This window comes from Cryptomeria japonica, chromosome 1 (genome assembly GCF_030272615.1).
Source record: "Cryptomeria japonica chromosome 1, Sugi_1.0, whole genome shotgun sequence".
NCBI lineage: Eukaryota > Viridiplantae > Streptophyta > Pinopsida > Cupressales > Cupressaceae > Cryptomeria > Cryptomeria japonica.
Genome location: NC_081405.1, coordinates 506,703,994 through 506,721,124, shown reverse-complemented (window position 1 = coordinate 506,721,124; position 17,131 = coordinate 506,703,994).

Sequence of the window (17,131 nt, the reverse complement as noted above, 5' to 3'; positions counted from 1 at the left end):
GTTATGGTTCTAGTTCTTCAACTTTATTCTCCTCTTAATCAAACATCATTTCAATAATGAATTTGACACTTGCCAAGGTATATGTGACTAGATCTCTTAGGCTCCTTGCATGAAAACAACTTTTTTTAAGCTTTCATATTTAGTCTACTTGTCAATCTTTTTTATTGCAATGGGTTGTTGGGTAGCTCTTTCTGAATTAAATCCTCCTTGAGAATTTTCCTCCTATGATCCAATGATGAATGGTCTAGGTTGAGATGAGAATTTGTTCCTTGATACAAATGACTCAAGTTCCAAATCCCTCTTGATAGCTTCATGAAGAAATGGGAGTGAAAAGGCTTTAACTACCCTCGAGTGGCTCATATAGATGTTTAACAAAGAGGAAATTGATCCTCTTTTTTGATATGTTAAGTACCAAAAGGACAACTCTTTGAAATTCTATTTCATATGCATTAATTAAGGTTTGTTGCTTGATTTTGATAAGCTCTTTCAATATTCCTTATCCTTTTGCTAAACTCTTTCCAAGAACTTCCTTTTTAAATCATCAATCCACATAAGTTAATGCCCTATGTGACCAAATCATGGTTCCAACAATCATAGGCAACACCCTCCAAGTACATATGTGATAAATTAAATTTCATCTTTGTTGGCATATGTGCAGAGTATGATGACATGACAGTTTTGTATGTTGTCATTGATGTCAATATGCTGAAGTATGAACCGGTATATTGAAGTAAGCAAACTGGCACGAGAACCGGTATGATGGTATGAAGTGAACCGGTATGATGATGTGAACTGGTATATGGAAAGTTTGTATCGGGGTTTCTGGTTGATGCATTCCAAGTCTGTTTGATTCGACCGATGACATCCTGTGATGAGTTAGCATTGAAATGAAGATGAGATCGCATTGCCACGTTAGTCTTGTGCAAGTGAAGAATCTTGCATGAAGAAGATTGATTCTATCCACCTCGGGAATGTACAAAACCTCAGTAAACGGTGGAGAGCGCGTGATGGGTTATCAGCTTCCAGAAGCGGTGAAGAACCAACGATGGAGAACATCTTGAGATTTGTTCAAGATTGTTTTACTCTAGGCAATGTGATTAAACGGTCAGGATTGGACCAACTGTATTGATAACCTAGATGCTTAGGGTTTAGGGTTTATGCTACCGACCTAATTGTTGTCTATAAGGTCGATGATGATTTGCATTGTGAAGTTGTTGGCAAATGTTATGTGTGTATCCAAGTGAAGAGATACTTGACTCTTGCCAGACCGGAGCAGTGAGTAGAGATCTGCGGAGTGTGATTGCAGAAGTATAAGAACTGAAGTGGATTTGCCTTAGCATTGAGTGTTGTTATCATATCAGTGTATTACCTATTGACTTCTAATCATTTCAACAGTTGGAAAATCCCTTTACCGGGTAGCTTTAACAAGTTTTTTGTAAATCCTTTAACAGGGTGACTCAAAATCATTGAGTTCTTCAAATCCTCTTGCGAGGTAACCTTTAACAGGGTTCTAACCTTTAACTAGATTTCAGCCATCCCTTAACTGGGTGATCCCTAGCAGGATCGGTTCCTAGCAGAACCTGTTGTAAAGTCTTTAACCGAACTGGGCTCCTAACAGAGCGGACTTCAGAAGAGTTCAAGAATAACTTGTGGGTATTCATCCCCACCGTGGTTTTTCCCAGTTGGGTTTCCACGTGAAAAATGATTGTGTTATGTGTGATGCTTTAGTGTTTTTTGTTAAGCAGTAATGTATGCTGATCCGGTGGTCATTATATTTTTGATGTATTACCTGTTTAAGCATATGGGTGAAGTGGAAATGGAATATTAGGTTTTAAGCATATGGGTGAAGTGGAAATGAGATATTAGTTTTTGTGAAAATCTAAGTGTTACCGGTTTATGACTTTCACAGTCTCATTGTGTTTTACCGGTAGTGCCCTTATTTAGATCGGTGATGCAGTTTACCAGTTAGTTCAGTCTTCGCAGTCTAAATTGTTAGAGAAATTTTTTGTCTATACTGATTCACCCCCCCCCCCCCCCCCTCTCAGTATCTGTTGAGTATTTACTATTCATCATTATTCATCAATTGGTATCAGAGCATTGTCCAGGTCCTTTATGTTGTAAGCTAAACGCTTGAGGAAAAGATCCTATTCTAATGATGAAGAGGGAAGGTCCTAAGTTTAACAGAGATAACTTTAAGATATGGAAGGACAGAATGAAGATATACATTAAAATCATGGGTGCTCAATGCTAGAACTATGTTGAGAATACTTATGTTGTCCCTACCGGTATTCTCAATGATGATCAAAGAAGAGAAATTCAGGAGAATGGACAAGTTATGGAAGCTCTTATTAGCAGTCTATCTGATGTTGAGTTTATAGATGTTCAGGATAAAGACAATCCCAAAGATGTATGGGATACTCTGGAGTCTATCTGTGGCAGTGATGAGCATGTGAAGCAAGCTAAGGAAGAAATCCTTAGAGGAAAGTTTGAAGACATGCGGATGGTTGAAGGAGAGACCATTCAACAATATGGGATAAGGATTAAAATTGTTGTTGGAAACATCAAGAGCGTAGGAGGTACAATGGATGATTCCACCATTGTTAGCAAAGTTTTGAGAACCTTATTATCGGTCTATGCAAGAAGGGTTGCCGCTATTTAGGAGTTGAGATCTATTGACAAGACAAAGGTGTCCCTAGATTCCATCATTGCTAAGTTGACCTCATATGAGCTAAACAGTTATGATGACAGTGTTCAGAAGACCGATTCGGCCTTTAAAGCATTTGTTGCACTATCTAGAAAGGGTAAAGAAGCTAGTACCAGTTGTGAACCAAGACAAAGCAGAGATATGGATGATGAGGAGATCCTGATGGAATTTGAATCTCTTCTGGCCAAGAGACTTCCTAAAGGAACTGAAAAATATAGAGGTAAGCTCCCTTTGAAATGCTTTTCTTGCAATAGGATAGGACACATTGTTGTCAACTGTCCTAATAGTGATAATAAGGACAAACCGGAGAGGTTCAAAAAATTCAAAGGAGGAAATAGGAGAAACTGTCTTGTTGCGGTTGATGAAGGTGTCACTAATGATGAATCAGAAGATGAAGAAAGTGAAGACATAGTATTTGTAGCTGTTAAGGAAGATGTGTCAGACAAGAAGGCTCTTGTCTCCCGCTTTGATAATTCCAATGAGTGGATTATTGACAGTGGTTGTTCTCACCACATGACTGGTGACCGGAGAAAGTTTCTGTCTCTGGAAGAGTATGATGGAGGTGTAGTCTGATTTGGTAATGATGCACCCTATATGGTAAAAAGAAAAGGGTCCATCTCTCTAAATGGAAAAAGCAGTGTTGATAATGTATATTGGGTAGAAGGTCTCAGGCATAACCTTTTGAGTGTTTCTCAGCTGAATGATAAAGGGCTCACTCTAGAATTCAAAAATGGAGTATGCAAAATAAAAGGAAAGAGTGGTGAACCGATGGCCACCAGTATGCAAACCAAAGGTAACTTATTTCAGTTGAATACAAATATCAGTCAATGTCTAATGGCTAAGTTTGATGACAACTGGATATGGCATAGGAGACTCTACCATGTAAATTTTGATAATATTATAAAGCCCAGTAAGATCAAGGCAGTTAGAGGATTGCTTGTGTTGAACAAACCGGAGAATCCTTTGTGCAGAGAATGTCAACTGGGGAAAATGTCTTCAAAAACCTTCAAAGGTAAATCTTTCACAGCAGATAATTTACTTGATCTTGTGCATACTGATTTGTGTGGTCCTGTGAAAACTAGGAGTGTTCAGGGAGATAGGTATTTTATGATTCTTACTGATGATTGCTCAAGAATGATGTGGGTCACATTCTTGAAAGACAAGTCTACAGCTTTTGGTAAGTTCAAAGCCTTCAGAGCACTAGTTGAAAAGGAAAGCGGTAAGAGGATCAAATTCCTTAGAACCGATCAAGGAGGTGAGTTCACCTTTGGAGAATTCAATAAGTACTGTGAAGAGAATGGCATCAAGAGGCAACTGTTTGCCCCCTGGACTCTACAGCAAAATGGCCTAGCAGAGAGGAACAACCGGATTGTAGTTGAAGCAACCAGAATGATGTTGATTCAAGGAAAGGTTGCTCACACTTTTTGGAGAGAAGCGGTGAGCACTGTAGTCTACACTATGAACTAGGTACTCATCAAGAAAGGTAAGGATAAAACTCCTTATGAATATTGGACTGGTAAAACTCCAGTGGTAAGCTACTTTAGAGTGTTTGGTAGAAAGTGTTATATCAAGAGAAGTGAATACCATAGCAAGTTTGATGCAAAATGTGATGAGTGAATATTCCTAGGGTATTCCACCAAGAGAAAAGCTCTCAAGTGTTTTAACAATAGGACAAAGAATTGTTGAAAGTATCAATGTTAGAGTTGATGAAACCTCTGAGAAACCTGAGGAAACCGGCAGTGAGCGAGCGGTAGATGAACTGGTTGTAACCTTCTGGGAACCGGTTGCAAAACAACCAAGTACAAGAAAATGTACTCCCACACCGGTAGATGTTGATGTAGATGAAGATGAGGATGAAGAGGAAAAACAAGCGGAATCAGCCAAGATCATTCCTAGGTATGTAAAGTTGCACCATGATCCAAAGCAGATTATAGGGGATAAGGATGCAGGAATACTAACAAGAAGAAAGGTCAAAGAAAGTTCTTGCATGATTTCTGAATTTGAGCCCAAAACATTTAAAGAGGCACACAAAGATGAAGACTGGATTAAGGCTATGGAAGAGGAACTTGACCAGATAGAAAAGAATGGTACATGGTCTTTGGTACCCAGACCTGAGCATAAAAATATTATTGGCACCAAATGGGTTTTTAGAAACAAGCTGAATGAAGATGGCACAGTGGTAAGAAACAAAGCAAGACTGGTATGTAAGGGATATGCTCAAGAAGAAGGAGAAGACTATGGAGAAACCTTTGCTCCAGTAGCTAGATTGGAAGGAGTTTGAATGCTACTTGCATATGTAGCCTTTAAGGGATTCAAAGTGTATCAGATGGATGTGAAATCTGCATTCCTGAATGGAATACTTGAAGAGGAAGTGTATATAGAGCAACCAGATGGGTTTTCCCTATCAGAAGACAGTAATATGGTGTGTAGGATACATAAAGCCTTGTATGGATTGAAGCAAGCACCTGGAGCATGGTATGAACGCTTACACTCACATCTTGTGAAGATTGGTTTTGAAAGAACAAGTGAAGATAGCAATATCTATCTGAAGTCAGAAGGAGATCAGATTCTGATCTGTGAAGTGTTTGTTGATGACATAATTTTTGGTGGAGATGACAAGATGAGTCATGCATTTGCAGATGAGATGAAGAAGGAATTTGAGATGTCACCGATCGGAGAGATTAAGTTCTTCATTGGACTACAAATTCAACAAATGAAAGATGGTATCTTTATCACTCAGTCCAAGTATGTCAAAGAGGTGTTGAAGACCTTTGGCATGGAAGAAAGCAAACTAGTTGGTACACCGATGATGACTGGTTGTAAACTATCAAAAGAAGATGACTCAGCGTTGGTGAATGAGAAAGATTACCGGTCAATGATTGGTAAGTTGCACTATGTAGTACACAGTAGACCGAACATAGCACACGCATGGGCATTCCTGCACATTTTTAGAAAAGTCCAAGAGAATCCCACTTGGTAGCAGTCAAGCGGATTCTTAGATATCTGAAGGGAACTATAGATTATGGATTGTGGTATCCATATAGTAATGATTTCAATCTCAAAGTGTTTACCGATGTCGATTGGGCTAGTAATGTGGACAACCGGAAGAACACAACTGGTGGTGCATTCTTTCTTGGTGGTAGACTAGTCTCATGGATGAGTAAGAAGCAGAGTTGTATCTCTCAGTCTACGGTAGAAGGAGAATATGTAGCACCATTTATGAACTGCACTCAGACAATTTTGATGAAGCATGTATTAAGTGGTTTCAAAGTCCCTGTATCTGAACCGGTGAGTATATTTTGTGACAACACCAGTGCAATTAATATTTCCAAGAATTCGGTATTGCATGCTAGAACCAAGCACTTCGAGCTCAAGTATCATTTCTTGAGGGAGAAAGTTCAGAACAAAGAGGTTGTATTGAAACATGTTTCCAGTAAGGAGCAGTTAGTAGACATATTCACTAAGCCTCTACTGAAGGCTACATTTACCTATTTAAGAGGTGAATTAGGGGTGATGCCCCTTCAACAGGTGAACTAAAGGTATGTGCTCCACATCAGTCAAGTATTGCATTGACAAATCTTTTTCAGGATTGATGTGTTGAAGGATGCTACTCCTTAGGGGGAGAAGCATAGTAGATCATGGATGTTGCTGCCTCCACTTTGGCATTGTTGTCAAAGGGGGAGAAGATGTGAAGTAGAGAAGATATCTGTAGTATTGAAGACATATAGTTTGGAAGAAATTGGGTAGAAGATGTGATGATGTAGAGATATCTTTGTATATTGCCATCAATGCCAAAGGGGGAGATTGTTGGCATATGTGTAGAGTATGATGACATGACAGTTTTATATGTTGTCATTGATGTCAATATGCTGAAGTAGAACTGGTATATTGAAGTAAGCAAACTGGCAAGAGAACCGGTATGATGGTATGAAGTGAACCAGTATATGTGAAAAGGTGAACCAGTATATGCATAAAGTGAACCGGTATGTGAACCGATATATGGAAAGTTTGTATCGGGGTTTCTGGTTGATGCATTCCAAGTCTGTGTGATTCAAATGACGACACCTGTGATGAGTTAGCATTGAAATGAAGATGAGATCGTGTTGCCACGTCAGTCTTGTGCACGTGAAGAATCTTCTTGAGGATCTTGCATGAAGAAGATTGATTCTATCCACCTCAAGAATATGCAAAAACTCAGTAAATGGTGGAGAGCACGTGATGGGTTATTAGCTTCCAGAAGCAGTGAAGAACAAATGATGGAGAACTTCTTGAGATTTGTTCAAGATTGTTTTACTCTAGGCAATGTGATTAAATGGTCAAGATTGGACCGACTGTATTAATAACCTAGATGCTTAGGGTTTAGGGTTTATGCTACCGACCTAATTGTTGTCTATAAGGTCAATGATGATTTGCATTGTGAAGTTGTTAGCAAATGTTATGTGTGTATCCAAGTGAAGAGATACTTGATTCTTGCCAGACCGGAGCAGTGAGTAGAGATCTAAAGAGTGTGATTGCAAAAGTATAAGAACTAAAGTGGATTTGCCTTAGCATTGAGTGTTGTTATCAGATCGGTGTATTACCTGTTGACTTCTAATCATTTCAATAGTTGGAAAATCCCTTTACTGGGTGTAACGTCATAAATTGTACGCACTTGCTAAAGCAGTACAATTTAACACCTAGTTTAGCACCCGCCTTGGCACAGTTGCATTTTGCATTGCATTTCCCCTTTAGCACTTAATTAATCAAATTAATTAGGTCTAAAGGTTCTATTTCATCATTTTCCACATCATAAAGTCGGGCCCTTTCATTAAAGCGTGCCCCTTTCATTTTATTCTTACAATACACTACTTAATCAAAAACCCTAATTAGGCCCTATTCTGAGCTTGGGGGCTTGATTTCGGGGGTCAAAACATCTCGAAATCACCTGTAACTTCGGGATTCTCTCTAAAATCATCATATCTGACGGCCCTGAAAATTTGGTGAAAAATGTCCGGGACCGTGTGCACCCGGGCGCCACGGTCCCGACAACTTTTCACCAAATTTTCAGGGCCGTCAGATATGATGATTTTAGAGAGAATCCCGAAGTTACAGGTGATTTCAAGATGTTTTGACCCCCGAAATCAAGCCCCCAAGCTCAGAATAGGGCCTAATTAGGGTTTTTGATTAAGTAGTGTATTGGAAGAATAAAATGAAAGGGGCACGCTTTAATGAAAGGGCCCGACTTTATGATGTGGAAAATGATGAAATAGAACCTTTAGACCTAATTAATTTGATTAATTAAGTGCTAAAGGGGAAATGCAATGCAAAATGCAACTGCGCCAAGGCGGGTGCTAAACTAGGTGTTAAATTGTACTGCTTTAGCAAGTGCGTACAATTTATGACGTTACACTGGGTAGCTTTAACAGGATTTTTGTAAATCCTTTAACAAGGTGACTCAAAATCATTGAGTTCTTCAAATCCTCTTGCGAGGTAACCTTTAACAGGGTGCTAACCTTTAACCGGGTATTCAACCATCCCTTAACCGGGTGATCCCTAGCAAGATCGGTTCCTAGCAGAACCTGTTGTAAAGTCTTTAACCGGACTAGGCTCCTAACAGAGCGAACTTCAGAAGAGTTCAAGAACAACTTGTGGGTATTCATCCTCACCGTGGTTTTTCCCGGTTGGGTTTCCACGTGAAAAATAATTGTGTTATGTGTGATGCTTTTTCATGTGATGCTTTAGTGTTTTCTGTTAAGCAGTAATGCATGTTGATCCAGTGGTCATTATATTTTTTATGTATTACCTGTTTAAGCATATGGGTGAAGTGGAAATGGAATATTAGGTTTTAAGCATATGGGTGAAGTGGAAATGAGATATTAGTTTTTGTGAAGATCTAAGTGTTACCGATTTATGACTTTCACAATCTCACTATGTTTTACCGGTAGTGCCCTGATTTATATCGGTGATGCAATTTACCAATTAGTGCAGTCTTCGCAGTCTAAGTTGTTAGAGAAATTTTTTCTCTATACTAATTCACCCCGCCCCCCTCAGTATCTGTTGAGTATTTACTATTCATCATTATTCATCAATCTTCTTCCTTTATAGGCCTAAGTGTGAAGAAAATACTTTTTTCTACCATCATAGATGGGTATATAATTTAGTTTGTCACCTTCTACTTCAATTATTTCACATTGTCATTTTAATTACTCGCTTAACATCTTCTATGTTGGAAACTCCTCTCCGTTATCTTCAAGTATTTATCAAAAGATATTATGGCCTTTAAGGCTTCAAAATTCCCTTGAAGTTCTTTAAAAAGTGTGTTAAGACCCTCTACAAAAGTAGTCTTAGGTTCTACACTTTCTTCTTTCTACAAGAACATGGGCCTAGAAGACTTTAGAATGGAACCATTAATCGGTTATTTGTGAATGAATGTTCTCCTCTTTGTGATGCTCTAGTATGACCTTTATTTTGCAAATGGATGAAAAAAAGCATATTAATCTAGATTTGCAACAATTGTGTCAACAAACCAATCACTTTTTTTAGGCCCATTTTCAACAAATCTATCATTATATCTTTCCCTATCCAAAGTCCTAGTATGATTTCTTGAAAATACTCTACTCTTTCCTCTTTTTTCATGGGTAATCTATTTTTCTCCATTCTTCACAAGCTACCAAGTTGTAAGCTTTGATTCACTATGATGTCCTCCACAAATTTCAATATAAAATATTTACTTTTTTATCACTAAAATTTCAGGATGATGAGATGATAACTTATAGTGAGTAAATATTATTGCTCAACACTTTTTATCACTGAGAACATATAGTGAGTAAATATTTGAATAAACAACAATGCCCAAAAGATGTAGCAATAGAGTGCATGAACAATAAAAATATGTTGGAGTTGAATAAATATGTTGAATATCTCAAATAAACGACATGATTCAAATCTGGTATTACAGTATATAGTTGCTCTAGAAATACAAATATTGTTGGTAAAACAAAACAAATATTTAAATAGATTCCCCTCAAGAAACCAAAGATAATCTCCAATGAACTAAAAGGATTTTTTTCTTAAATCTCTAAATCTAAGGGTTTTTTTTCTTTCAATTGATTGTTGAACACAAGGATTGAACTACAACAAAAATTCTATGAAAAATAGTGGTTGTTTCCGAGATCAAGCATGCACCTTATTCTACAATAGCAAGAGGACACAAATTCTAGTGCCCTATTTCTCTTCAAAAATATCAATTAACATATTAAAGAGTCTCCTTAACAAATATAGCCTTGTTTTGTCTTGTAACTTAATAATTTCTTTGTCATTAAATTTGTCATGATGAAGTTAAGTATCCCAAGTATTATAACATCATTTCATGAAAACCCACTCCTTGTATGCTAAAAGTAAATATTGTTTTATTTTGATTTACTACTATCATTTCAGTTTTACTTCTACTTCTCAAACGCATGGCTACTTTATTAGAAATATTTTCATATCTTTATTAGAAAATAAGATTTGGACCTAAATCAACTAAATCAATTAAGAAGGGACATTACAAGGCACTAGTTACAACACTATACAGCCACACGTCCATTATTATGCCTTCTTAGTAACTTATCACAACTTAACTCTAGAGGATTTTTTACAACACTTCCTTATCACTAGAATCACTCCCCCCACAAATTGCTAGCTCAAATAATCCATAAATAGAAAAGAAAGAAACAAAAAACTTACTATGGTTTCCCAAAAGCATGTATTTAAGTGTCATTTCCTAAGGTGATTGCCTAAGTAAGATTCTACCTTCCCTACAAGTCATTTCAACTTACATGGTGGTCCCTATATAATTCTTAGCATCCCCCAAGGGTCTTGTGACATTCCAAGTATCACTAATGTGGCCCTTGTCCTCTTATTCAACCTCGGGTACTCAAGGTAGCCTTTCACTTGTTTTACACTCATCTCTTTACTTGTCCTTATGTGATCCCCAAGCTAAATGTATTTTCAATGTTACATAGAACATTACTTATGACAAATAATCATATCACCAAGTATGGTGTATCACTCTAGTTATACCACAACTTGCAACATTAAATATTTATGCAAGGTGTAAAAAAAAAATTCCCAACGCTTTTACCCTTTTCTTTACGCCACTTCACATGGGTGTCCTAAGTACTTAGCCTAGCACATTATTTTGATTTACTTGGCTCTCTAATTTACCTCAGACCTCGGTTGACCATCATAAACAAAATTTAACCCATTCTTATACATTTTCTTGATATTGAATCACACATTCCTCTCTTGGGTTCAAATTGTATGTGTTCATCCCATCCACATCAATTTTGAGACCTAGAAATTAAATTCACATGTTTAAATTTAGTTTTCACCCTAATCTTTGTAGGATTTGTATACTCTAGGATGACCTACAAAAAGAATGATACCTTCCACAAAAGAGTGTGTAAGATAATGAGCTTGCTTTAATATTGAGATATGATATATGGGATAGATCAAATGATGATGGGGGGGATATGTTACAAATGTACAAGAGCCTTGCTTAAATAGGCAAGGTGGGATGTGCTATGACCAACTACCTTCATACAAACATTAAATGCCTAATGCAAATATTAAATTCTTATGTAACTAAAATGACACCTAGGACCTAAGAAAACTTAGCATGTGAATATGCCCCCTTACTAGGAAAGTAAAAGGTACAAGACATTATTCACTAACAATCTTAAGCCAACTCACTTCCCACTATGTTACACCCTTAATCATATAATGGGTATAGGGATATGAGTAGTCAACTTTTGTGGCTACTATAACTCTTAATTAAGTTATATGATTATTAATATTGTATTATATATAGGTAGTTAAGTCAATCTAGGTGGCATTTGTGGCATAATTATGGTATGTATAGGAAGTAATGGTTAGTTTATTATCATCATATTGTGAATTGTGTTCTTATGGGAGACTATTGAAAGTCCACCCTCTCAAAATGACTTGCTATTCTCAAATATTATCAAGTATTTGTGACATATTTTCTATTATATTCTTCTCTTGGGCAAGTTATTTCACTACAAGTGGTATTAGAGCATGATGTTTATATCCAAAAGGTAAGAAACAAGGTTTTAAAAAAATCAATTTAGGAGGTTGAATTTATGGAGTGCATGTCTCCTTCAACTTGGAAAAAAAAATTGATTTTGGAGGGTTGATCAAGGACATATTGAAGCTACTACAATCCATATTTAAGATCATTTGGACCAAATTTCAAGTGGTCATTACAAAATTACAAGCCACTAATGAATTTCTTGAATAGTTTTTTGATAAGTGAGATATAAGAACTAGATCTTTAACTAAAGGCAAAATAAAGAATATAGTTACTCTTGGAAAGACACTTGGAAATATGATTTGTCACTGGAGGAGATGTATATCATATCCATGGAAAATAAAAGGAAAGAAGCCAACAATATGGAGAAGGAAATTGGGTTAGAAAAGACAAAGAAGATGAAAGAGGATGCTAAAGAAATACCTCCCATCAAGACTTTATTGGGTCATGAAGTTTCACACACTATGATGTGGGATAAAAAAAAGTATCTTGCAATGAGCATGATGCTTATGGATTTGACTTAGATCTAAAAATGGAGCATCACTCAAATAATTCTACAGCTAGGCACTTAACACAAAAGATGGATATACAAAAGTTTGATGCCAAGGATCTAGCCAATTGACTTTGTAAAATGGATTAGTTCTTTGATATTCATGTTGCAAGACCACAAAATTTTGTAATGGCATCTGTGTACTTATAACTAGACCAATTCATTTGGTATCACTAGCTATGTGAAGAGAAAAAAAAAGAAGGAATGTGTTGTCACTTGGTTAGTTTTCCAAGAGGAACTCACTACACATTATAACTTGACAATCTTAGGAATAGCTACTTCGACCAAATTACCAAATTAAACTAAACAAGTATGATCTATGATTACACTCAACCATTCCAAACCTTTTCTTTAAAATTTGAGCATGTTATAAAAGAGTAATTGAATTGTTTCTAGGTGGTTAAAGGATGACATCTAATATGAGATATACATATTGAATCCAAATTTTTTGGTTGGAGAATTGATTGTGGCAAGGCAAGTAGAGTAAAAAATTTCAACTAATCAAAGGGAGGAATTTCCAAGCAATAGAGATTGGATGACTCATGCATCATCATTTCATCAACTTGTGAGATTTATGTCTTAGAAAATTGAATAAAAGGAAAAAAAGTTGTGTTTCAATTGCAATGAAATAATAATAGAGGACATAAATGTGTTGAGAAGAAAAAATTCTACATTGAGGGCATCTATGGTGAAGAAAAGGACAAAGAAGAGACTATAGTAATTGTAGAATATTCAAAATATGTCCAACAATCTCTTGTCATGCATTGTTAGAATATGGTTGCAAATGGTGGTATTGATAGTTGTTCAAGGAAATATCATAGTATTAAACTCATCATGAGAGACTATGTTCTTAATTTTCCTATGTTTACTATCGCAATGGCTAGAACAAACATGGTTTTAGGAGGATCACTACCTTTGAAATAATTGAGATAAACTTCGAAGAGTTTGTTCATGCATTTTCACTTAGAGGGTAAGACATTTAAACTAAGGGGACTAGATGAAAAGTATTCACAAATGGTAATCTATCACGAAATGTAAAAGATGCTTAATAAGAGGCTAGAATGGTGTGTCGCTTAATTATTATCAATGGAATTACAATAGTCAAATATTCTTACATCACTAAATCTATCATCTATTTTGAGGGATAGGCCAAAAGGATTTTCTCCCAAAAAAATCATGATAAAGCCACTCGATTAGAGCCAGGGTACATCTACTATCCTTCACCTCTTCTTTGAGTGTATACCAAAAGGTCAGTGGAAAAACATTCAACGTGGACAAAAGGTGTCTTTTAGTCGCAAGGATAACAATTTAAAAGCACAAAATAAAGTGAAGAGACAAACATATTGGCACCAAAATTTAACACAAATAGTACTACCTAAGTTGAATGCACAAGGAAGGCCCATCTTAGATTTCTAGACACACAAAGAATCTAAGGACCAGGATAATGAAAAAATGCCTCACTAAATGGAAGTATTTTTCTATTGAAGTTACTACATGTGGGAAGAAAAATATTTTGTGCATTGGCATCCATAATTAATTAGTTTGAAGGACAACGATTTGTCAAAAGGGGGCATGCTACTCCCTTAATCCTATAGTAGTTTACATAGGGCTACGAGTAGCTCACTTGTGGCTACTGTATATGTCTAATTTAGAACAAAATAGAAAGAGACTAAATCAATACTATTAAACCCATTATTGGAAATAAAAGCATACCTTTGTTTGAGATAAAAGGGATTCAAACAAAACAAAGACTTAACAATCTTACCAATGCAAAAGCCTTTTTGTTAGATTAGGGGAAGAGCACCAATAGCTAACATAGTTCCAACACCCACACACTTATTATCATGTTGACCACCCAATAGAAGTCATAGTGAAAACATCATTAATAAATTTGTTTTGTACCAATAGCCGATCATTTTTTGTAATTTTTTGTTCATAATTGGCCCATTTGTGCACCACCATTGGAACATTTGTGCAAAACTATTGGGACATTTGTCCACAAGTACTGGCAATTTTGAGTGGATGGTTACTGGAACATCTTTAGTTAGGTATTAGGCAACACTTTGAAATGTGTACTTTTTGACCTTTGTGCACATAACTGATTCCACGGCATACATCATTACTACCCAGAAGCCAGATCAATAGCTAGAAGTAGTTAAGTCGCATACGAAGACAACTAAAAAAAAAATCAAAATCCGATGTAACTTTTAGGATTTGTGGGTGCGTGAAGTTAGATATAACGACTACTGGTGCTCTTCCTCTATATTGCTCAAAATATGATTGATGTGGTTGTACAATGATTTGTACAATATTTTTGCAACATATACATTTTGAACTTAAAATAATTATAATGTACTTTTGGATTGGTCGTTTATTATTTGATTGAGAATGAGGTTTGATCTATCAGAGCCCGTGTTTCAACACTGGGTGCTCTGGGTTTGTAGTGAGCCCATTCGCCTTGACCTTTTGTGTAGGTCTTGTGGTGTGACTTCCTTGCTTCTTTCCTTGCCTTTGATCTAAACTTTTCTCTCTTGTGCAGTGTTAGGTCATGGCTAGGAAAGCCAAGGGAGGTGGTCGCGTTGGTGGCCGCACCAGAGGTAGAGGAGGAGGACTAGGTCGAGGTTCTGACCGCCATAGTCCTTCACCACCACCCACTCATGCGAGTGTGGATCGGGATCAATCAGTTCATCAGGAGGGACCGCATTCAGGAGAGCAGGTTCCCGAAAGGGAAGAGCTACGACAGATGTTTCAGGAGGTGCTAGCTAGACTAGGCCCCAAACTTGAGGTGGATCAGCCCATCCATGCCTAGGTAGTGGAGTCCCTTCAGCAGATTCCGGAGAGAGAGATCTCCTAGAGGGAGAGAGGTCCTGGTGGACCAGGATCCAGCTAACATGGGGCACATGAGGGACTTGATGAGGTCCAATCCTCCTTTCTTTGACGGTAAAGGTACCGGTCTCAAGCCAGAGACTTGGCTTATCAGTTTAGATTAGTGTTTCGCCATGTATCCTTATGGTAGCAACACCAAGGCGAGATGTGCTATCATGCGTCTCGAGAGCTTCACATCTATCTAGTGGAGTTTAGAGGAGGAGAGGATCGGTGTGAGCATTAACGTCGTGTCATGGGAGATCTTTCTGGAGAGATTCAGGGCACGATTTCTCTCACCCTAGTGGAGGCACTCGCGTGCAGATGAGTTATATGCTCTGCACCAGTTTGGGTTGTCAGTAGATCAGTTTGAGCACAGGTTCTATGAGCTCAAACAGTATGTCAGGATCGGCAATGATGAGGCTATGCTTGTTCAGCACTTCTTGAGGGGTCTTAACGACCGCATCAGTGGAGGAGTGAGAGTTTTTGAGCCTGCTTCAGTAGAGGTAGCCGTCGTGAAATCCAAGCTGGTGGAGCAGAACCTTAGCCGTGCTCATGGTGGCTAGTTTGGAGTTCAGATTGGGAGTGATCCTTTCAGTGGGTCTAGAGGGAGAGGGAATCTGTCCTAGACTGTTGCACCTCTTAGGGGTCCTCAGGCACCCGCTAAGGGTGGTCAGCAGCAGTAGCAGCCATCGAGACCGAAGTAGTCTCAGAGCCAGTAGGGTGGCAACTCTCAGTTTTGAAAGAGTAGGAACTGGCAGAAGAGTAGGCAGACTTTTCCAGGGCAGTCCTCTCAAGGTGCATCTCAGGCCCCTAGTGGGGAAAGCTTTCAGCAATCCAGTGGGTCGTCTGGGAGTAGAGGACCTGTTAGAGGAGCTTGCTTCTCTTGTGGTCAGTTTGGCCACAAAGCCACTCAGTTACCTCATGTCCTCACCATACGAGTAGCGAGAGGCCAGCCGCATTAGAGCAAACAGTGGGGGATGCAGGTAGATCCCATAAAGTTTTTGCAGCGGTGGATGACCACCAGGCTGAGCATTAGAGTACTGTGATTGAGACTACAGGTGTGTTGTGTGGTATTCCTATCTTTATACTTTTTGATTCTGGTGCTTCAGATTCCTTTATTTCTTCATCCATTATGGAGTGGTGCGGGCTCATGTCTACTAAGCAGGAGGATAGGTGGCAAGTAGAATTAGCTACCAGTGTGTGTATGTTTGTAGATGCCTTTGTTCCCAGTTGTGAGTTGGACCTAGGACTTTTTGTCACTTCAGTTGACCTTCGAGTCATTACTTTGGGGTCCTATGGAGTTGTGCTGGGGAAGGATTGGTTATCATCTTATAGCTCTCATGTAGACTGTCGTTTGAAGATAGTAGAGTGTTTAGATGACCATGGCAAGAGAGTGGGGATCATTGGAGTTTAGCGATCAATATTCTTACGTATGATTTCCGTTGTGCAACTTAGGCGGTGCATGCATCAAGGGTGTCAACTTTTTGCAATTGCTCTTGAGGATGTGGATGAGGAAGAGAGTCGAGAAATCGCTCTTGATGGTCACCCTATTCTTTGAGAGTATGTTGATGTGTTTCCTTTGGATATTCCTGGTATGTCTCTGAAGCGAGACATATATTTTCGCATTGACTTGGTTCCTAGTGCGGAAACTATTTCGAGAGCACCATATCGGATGACTACTTGGGAGTTGATTGAGTTGAAGTTTCAGGTTGAGGATTTGTTGGCCAAGGGGTTCATTCGTCCTAGTGTTTCTCCTTGGGGTGCACTGGTTATCTTCATTAAGTAGAAGGATGGTTCTCTTCAGTTATGCATTGATTATTGACAGTTGAATAAGGTAACCATCTGGAATCGATATCCATTGCCTCGGATAGATGATCTTTTTGATCGGGTGAAGGGAGCCAAGGTGTTCTCTAAGATAGATCTAAAATCTGGGTATCAT